General features: G+C 38.4%; 1 pseudogene; it reads right to left on the bottom strand.

Moving 5' to 3' along the window:
* Positions 1-4,604: 4,604 nt before the first annotated feature.
* LOC128044875 (phosphatidylinositol-glycan biosynthesis class W protein-like) lies at positions 4,605-6,533 on the bottom strand (annotated as a pseudogene).
* Positions 6,534-7,973: the final 1,440 nt, after the last annotated feature.

The following is a 7,973-nucleotide window of genomic DNA, read 5'->3' as shown; positions in this document are numbered from 1 at the left end:
AGTTACTGGTAACCACCATTTTACACTCTGTTGCTAATAACTTTTACTATGAACTGGACTTAAAAAAAATATTCCACATATGAATGATACCATTCAGTACTTGTCTTGTTTTTGTCTGGCTGATTTAGCATAATGCTCTCTGTGCTTAGCTATGCTGTCACAAATGGAAGGATTTCTTTCTTTTTAAAGGCTGAATATGTTCCATTATATGTATTTTGTTATGATTTTTTTTTAAGTTTGCCCTTGTTAAGTGGAGCATAAGGTGAGCTGATGTTTAACAACAGACCAGGAGAGGAATTGAAATAGAGGTTTACTACTCACAGGTCCTGGAGGTATTTGGCAAGCCTGGAGGGAACACAGAGAAGGTAATGGCAACCCACTCCAGTATTCTTGCCTGGAAAATCCCATGGATGGAGGAGCCTGGTAGGCTGCAGTCCATGGGGTCAAAGAGTCGGACACGACTGAGTGACTTCCCTTTCAATTTTCACTTTCCACTTTCATGCATCGGAGAAGGAAGTGGCAATCCACTCCAGTGTTCTTGCCTGGAGAATCCCAGGGACGGGGGAGCCTGGTGGGCTGCCATCTATGGGGTCACACAGAGTCAGACAGGACTGAAGCGACTTAGCAGCAGCAGCAGCAGCAGCAGCGGCAGCAGAGGGACCACATCAGGAGGTCAAGGTAGGGTGCATACAGAGAGCCAGATGTGGGGTACATGCCTTTATTAGGGTCTTTGGGTGGCATGCTTTGGGGTTCCCAGGTTAAGGCTGACTGGTCAATTAGAACCAAAAAAGTGGGAGTCTGGAAAGCCCCTCCAGGGTCATATTAAGGGGAAAACTAGAGGAAGGTTTTTCCAGTAGTCATGTACGGATGTGAAAGCTGGGTGATAAAAAAGGCTGAATGCCGAAGAATTGATACTTTCGAACTGTGATGTTGGAGAAGACTCTTGAGAGTCTCTTGGATTGCAAAGAGATCAAACTAATCAATCTTAAAGGAAATAAACCTTGAATATTCATTGGAAGGACTGATGCTGAAATTGAATCTCAATTATTTTGGTCACCTGAAGCAAAGAGCTGACTCACTGGAAACGACCCTGATGCTGGGAAAGATTGAAGGCAGTAGGAGAAGCAGGTGACAGAGGATGAGATGGTTGAATGGCATCACCGACTCAATGGACAGGAGCTTGAGCAAATCCCAGGAGATAGTGAAGGACAGGGAAGCCTGGCGTGCTGTAGTCTACCGGGTGGCAAAGAGTCGGACATGACTGAGTGACTGAATAACAACAAAGAGGAAGGCACTGGGAAGCAAGCAAAGAGAACTGCTGATCCCAGGCATTGCTGGAGAAGTCATATCAGGAATTTACATGTGACTCTATGGGCTGCAAATCAGGACATGTTCTTTCATGGGTTAAAGGTTACTGCAGGTCCTGTGGTTAAACAAAATTTAGATTTTCATTTTCTTGATGATAATTCAAGTTGAGGAACTTTTAAAATACCTGTTTTCTTTGGAAAAATGTATATTCAGGTTCTTTGCCTATTTTTAATTGATTATTATTTTTGCTTATGAGTTGTATGAGTTCTTTGTATATTTTGGATAATAACTTCTTATTAAATATATCCTTTGCAAATATTTTCTCCCATTCCATAGGCTGTATGTTCATTTAGTTGATGGCTTCATTTGCTACTTAGCAGCTTTTTAGTTGATGTAGTCCCAGTTGTTTATTTTTGCTTTTGTTGCCTTTGCTTTTGGTACCATTGGTGTTGTTCAGTGACTAAGCTGTGTCCAACTCTTTGCAACCCCATGAGCTGCAGCATACCAGGTTTCCCTGTCCTTCACTATCTCTCAGAGTTTGCTCAGCTCATGTCCATTGAGTTGGTGATGCTATCTCATCCTCTGCCTCCCTCTTCTTTTGTTTTCAATCTTTCCCAGCATCAGATTTTTTTCAGTGAGTTAGCTCTTCACATTAGGTGGCCAAAGTATTGGAGGTTTAACTTCAGCATCAGTCCTTCCAATGAATATGCCAGATGAATTTCCTTTATAATTGACTGGTTTGATCTTCTTGGTGTCCAAGTGACTCTCAAGAGTCTTCTCTACCACAATTCACAGACATCAATTCTACAGTGCTCGGCCTTCTTTAATGGTCCAACTCTCACATGCATACATGACTACTGGAAAAACCATAGCTTTGACAATATGGGCCTTTGTTGGCAAAGTGATCTCTCTGCTTTTTAATACACTGTCTAGATTTGCCATAGTATTCCTTTCAATGAGAAAGTCTTTTAAATTCATGGCTATAGTCACTGTCCTCATTGATTTGGAGCCCAAGAAAATAAAATCTGTCACTGTTTCCACTTTTTCCCCAATCTATCTGACTTGAAGTGATGGCACCAGATGGCATGATCTTTGTTTTTCGAATGTTGAGTTTTTAGCCAGTTTTTTCACTCTCTTCTTTCACTCTCATCAAGAGATTCTTTATTTCCTCCTCGCTTTCTACCATTAGAGTGATATCATCCACATATCTGAAGTTATTGATATTTTTATCAGCAATAATATATTAAAATAAATTATTGCCAATACCAATGTTAAGGTGCTTATCCCTGTTTTATTCTGTGGTTTTAACAGTTTTAGGTCTTACATCCAAATCTTTAATCAATTTTGAGTTGATTTTTATGGGCAGTGTAATATAGAAATCTAGTTTCACTCTTTTGCATGTAGATATCCCAGCACCATTTATTGAAGAGACTATCCTTTCCCCGTTGTATATTATTGGTGCCTTCATCAAAAATTAATTAACCATATATGCATAAGATTACTACTGGGATTTCTATTCTATTCCACTGATCCATGTGTCTATTTTTATGCCAGTGCCACACTGTTTTGATTACTAAAACTTTGTAATGTAATTTGAAATCAGGAAGTGTGATGACTCCAGCTTTGTTCTTTCTCAAGTTTGCTTTAACTACTCAAAGTGTTTTGTGGCTTTATATAAATTTTAGGATTGTTTGTTGTATTCCTATGAAAATTCCAATGAAATTTTGATAGGGATTTTATAAGATCTAATACCAGACCACCTAACCTGCCTCTTGAGAAATCTGTATGCAGGTCAGGAAGTAACAGTTAGAACTGGACATGGAACAACAGACTGGTTCCAAATAGGAAAAGGAGTATGTCAAGGCTGTATATTGTCATCCTGCTTATTTAACTTATATGAAGAGTACATCATGAGAAATGCTGGACTGGAAGAAGCACAAGCTGGAATCAAGATTGCTGGGAGAAATATCAATAACCTCAGATATGCAGATGACACCACCCTTATGGAAGAAAGTGAAGAGGAACTAAAAAGCCTCTTGATGAAAGTGAAAGAGGAGAGTGAAAAAGTTGGCCTAAAGCTCAACATTCAGAAAATGAAGATCATGGCATTCGGTCCCATCACTCCATGGGAAATAGATGGAGAAACAGTGGAAACAATGTCAGACTTTATTTTGGGGGGGCTCCAAAATCACTGCAGATGGTGATTGCAGCCATGAAATTAAAAGACGCTTACTCCTTGGAAGAAAAGTTATGACCAACCTAGATAGCATATTCCAAAGCAGAAACATTACTTTGCTGACTAAGGTCCGTCTAGTCAAGGCTATGGTTTTTCCTGTGATCATGTATGGATATGAGAGTTGGACTGTCAACAAGGCTGAGCGCCGAAGAATTGATGCTTTTGAACTGTGGTGTTGGAGAAGACTCTTGAGAGTCCCTTGGACTGCAAGGAGATCCAACCAGTCCATTCTGAAGGAGATCAGCCCTGGGATTTCTTTGGAAGGAATGATGCTAAAGCTGAAACTCCAGTACTTTGGCCACCTAATGTGAAGAGTTGACTCATTGGAAAAGACTTTGATGCTGGGAGGGATTGAGGGCAGGAGGAGAAGGGGACGACAGAGGATGAGATGGCTGGATGGCATCACTGACTCGATGGACGTGAGTCTGAGTGAACTCTGGGAGTTGGTGATGGACAGAGAGGCCTGGTGTGCTGCGATTCATGGAGTCGCAAAGAGTTGGACACGACTGAGTGACTGAACTGAACTGAACTGAATGACTATTTTGGGTAGCATGGATATTTTAACATTATTAATTCTTCCAACCTATGAATATGGATTATCATCCCATTAATTTTTGTCTTCAATTCCTTTTACCAATGTCTTATAATTTTTTTTACAATTTCACAATTGAGTTTTTTTAAATGTAAATATTATAAAAGTGATTCATACTGTAAAAATATAGACTCATAATAGGTAACATAAGATGGAAAGTAAAACTCCTCCTTCTCATTCCTTTAATCTTCTAGTGTCACAACTACAAACACAACAGTTTCTTTAAAATATTGGAATTTATATATCCTAACAAGTCACAATGTTTTGTTTCTTCTGTATTGGTTTGTTTTACGTAGTGTTGAGATACATTTGAAATATTAAGCATCATTACTGTTAGAGTAGTAATGAAACAATTTTATAATAAATTATAGTTAACATTGGGTTTCAGAAGTCCTATTTTCTTCACATTTTATGTTTTCTCTTCCTCATTAAAATAATATTGTTCAAAACATATCCTACCCCTATTGATCACCAAGATTTTATAGTCTTGTCTTGCAAATGCAGTACCTATATAATTAAACAGTTGATAAACATACAGAGGTTGAGCACAAATAAAGCCCACAATGTACTTCTGTGTAATATATGTACTAACAGGTTGATTTTGTCTTTGTTATATTTGACAGCAAGAAAAAATTAATTTGTTCTGTTTATTGCTGTGATTAAACAAAGAGTGGGTTTTCTTTCAGCTTCAGAGAGTAGATATTCTGAATGGTTTTTATTTGCAGCATGTGATGGAATAAATTTTCAAGAACATGGTAATACTGTACCCTTAATTAGAAATTTGGCAAAACTCAAAATTATATCACCCAGTATTAAACTACTAAGGAGGATCAGGTAAGAAGCAATTACCCAAATATAAAAGGCTAAGCTGTCCATTCTTTAAGATGCTACTTCTACATTTACCCGAACTATGTTAAGTGATATGAAGAGGCCAATAGATGTCAGCAGATTATATGTTACTTTTATCCAGTCTTTGATAAATGATTTCTTTTTTTAAGTTCATATGACCCTGTTTGAACACTAGCCATGAGTACTGTGATATACCACAAGGTAGAGGTTATTTTTTCACTGTTGGTATTTAGTAAACCAACCCCTGTGCCATACAAAATTAATCTTTTCAATGGGGTAAAATCAAGGCTAGTTGGTATAATACAGTAATGCTGATGGCCACAATCAAGGGTTTATTTAGGGGAAAAGTAATCAAAACCTGTGATGCTATCAATTTCACAACTATTAAGGTAAAGGAAATGTTCCATTGAACTCGATACTCAGTTAAATGTTCCTGAGATCCTACAGGTCTTATAATAATTAATCATCCCATTCCTAGGAAGACTAATGGCCAGAGTACAGTGACTTTGTAAAATAAAATCTGGACCCTTTGTATATTTTCTTCTAATCTTTGGAGAAATCATTGCAGTCCTCAAAAGAAATCCTCCTATTTCAAAATCCATTGCTCCTATCCCATAGAGCCCAATTTTAGGAAGTCTTCTAGGAAAACATCAGAGAAGGTGATGGCACCCCACTCCAGTACTCTTGCCTGGAAAATCCCATGGATGGAGGAGCCTGGTAGGCTGCAGTTCGTGGGGTCGCTAGAAGTCGGACACGACTGAGCGACTTCACTTTCACTTTTCACTTTCAAGCATTGGAGAAGGAAATGGCAACCCACTCCAGTGTTCTTGCCTGGAGAATCCCAGGGACAGGGGAGCTTGGTGGGCTGCCGTCTCTGGGGTCGCACAGAGTCGGACACGACTCACGTGACTAATTAGCAGCAGCTAGGAAAACATAGGAAGTTTATAGCCAAAATGGCAACAGCAGTAAATGCACTGTCAATTACATGAAAACAAGAGATGGCTGGAATGTATTCTGAATCCAGACTGACTTTCAAGAATTTTCCAGGCAAGCATTCTGACATATCAAGTTTTCTTGCAGCATATTTTATAGAACAGCCCGGCCCCAAAGATAATTACAAGATGCTCAAGGAGAACAAATGTAGAGAAAATGGTCAAAATTGTTACCAGGGGAACTATTAAGAAAAGCAAAGTCAATGAAGAATCACGTTCTCCAAGTGTGTGAAGAAAAAGATAAGTGCTGTGAGAAAATGATCCCGAGCCCTCTACACAGGATGAGAAGTGTAGGCAAGCCCAAGCCCTCAATGATTTCCAGAGTGCTTGTTCCATTGTGGTCACTGACAAAAGATTCCTTCATCTGCTGTTGAGAATTTTTCTTCTTATCCAGGGTTTCAAAATATTTTGTCCACCAGAGAGCCCCCAATTCTGGATTCTCATGTCCCTGATGAGTCAGGGATGCCCTGCGCTGAATGTGTGCTCTGCCCCAGGGGAGGAGCTGCAGGTTCTGGCCACTTATCCAGAGTGTCAGTTCATGGCTCAAGTGTCTCATGGACCTGAATATACTGACCTTTTACCTCCTTGGTTAAATTTATTTGCAAGAATTTTATTCTTTTTAATTTTATTGTAAAGGGGATTGTTTTCTTAATTTCTTTTTCCAGGAGTTCATTGTTAATATTTGGAAATGCAACTGATATTTTGTATATTGATTTTTGCACCTTTCAATTTTACTAAATTTGTTTATTAGTTTCAGTTTTTTGGTTGAGTTTTTAGGGTTTTCTATATATAAGATTGTCATCTGCAAATAGAAACAGTTTTACTTTTTTTCTAATTTAGATGCCTTTAAAATTTTCCTTATCTAAGTGCTCTGGCCAGAAAACTTCAGGTACTATGTTGACTTAAAATGGCTAGAGTGTGTATCTTTGTTTTGTACCTAATCAAAGAGGAAAAGCTTTCAGGAAAAGCTTTTCAACACTGAGCATGATTTTAGCTGTTGATTTGTAATATACTGCCTTTACTATGTTGAGGTATATTCCATCTGTATCTAATTTATTGAGATTTTTTTTTCCTTATCATGAAAGGTTGCTGAATTTTGTCAAAGGCCTTTTCTGAATCTATTAAGATAATCATACAATTTTCAATTTTTATTTTGTTAATGTTGTGTATCACATTTATTGATTTGCATATGTTGAACCATCTTTGCGTTCCAGGAGTAAATCCCACTTGATCATGGTGCAATATTCCTTTTTAAAAAATAATTTTATTTATGTATTTTTGGCTGTGTTGGGTCTTTGATGCTGCTTGGGCTTTTCTCTAGTAGTGGCTAGTGAGGGTCACTCTTCATTTTGGTGCCCCAGCCTTTTATTGCAATGCCTTCTCTTGTTGTGGGGCATGGGCTCCAGAGTGTGAGGGTTTCAGTAGTTGCAGCACATGAGCTCAGTAGTTGCAGCTTGCTGGTCTTAAAACACAGGCTCAATAGTTGTGGTGCACGGGCCAACATGTGGGATCTTCTGGGACCAGGGATCAAGCCCACGTCTCCTGCAATGGCAGGCAGATTCTTTACCATTGAGTCACCAGGGAAGCCCTGTGTAGTACTATTTTAACACAGTATTGAATTTTGTTTGTTCTTATTTTGTTGAGGAATTTTGTATTCGAGTTCATAAGAGATATTGGCCTGTGGTTTTCTTTTCTTGTAGCATCCTTGTCTGCCTTTTGTGTCAGAGTAATATTGTCTTCATAAGATGAGCTTGGAAGTGTTCCCTCTTCAATTATTGAGAAGAGTTGGAGAAAGTTAGTGTTAATTATTTTATAAATTTTTGGTAGAATTTATCAGAGGTTTCTTTTTTGTGTGTGGAGGTTCTTGATTGCTGATTCAGTCTCAGTGGTTATTGGTCTGTTCAGATTTCGTATTTTTTTTTATGATTCAGTCTTGGTAGGTTGGATGTTTCTAGAAATTTATTTGCTACTTCCTAGTATCTCAGAGAAGACAATG

Source organism: Budorcas taxicolor, chromosome 3 (assembly GCF_023091745.1).
Source record: "Budorcas taxicolor isolate Tak-1 chromosome 3, Takin1.1, whole genome shotgun sequence".
NCBI classification, from domain to species: domain Eukaryota; kingdom Metazoa; phylum Chordata; class Mammalia; order Artiodactyla; family Bovidae; genus Budorcas; species Budorcas taxicolor.
Note: the sequence above shows the minus strand (reverse complement) of the source record. Positions and strands in the feature narration are given on the sequence as shown.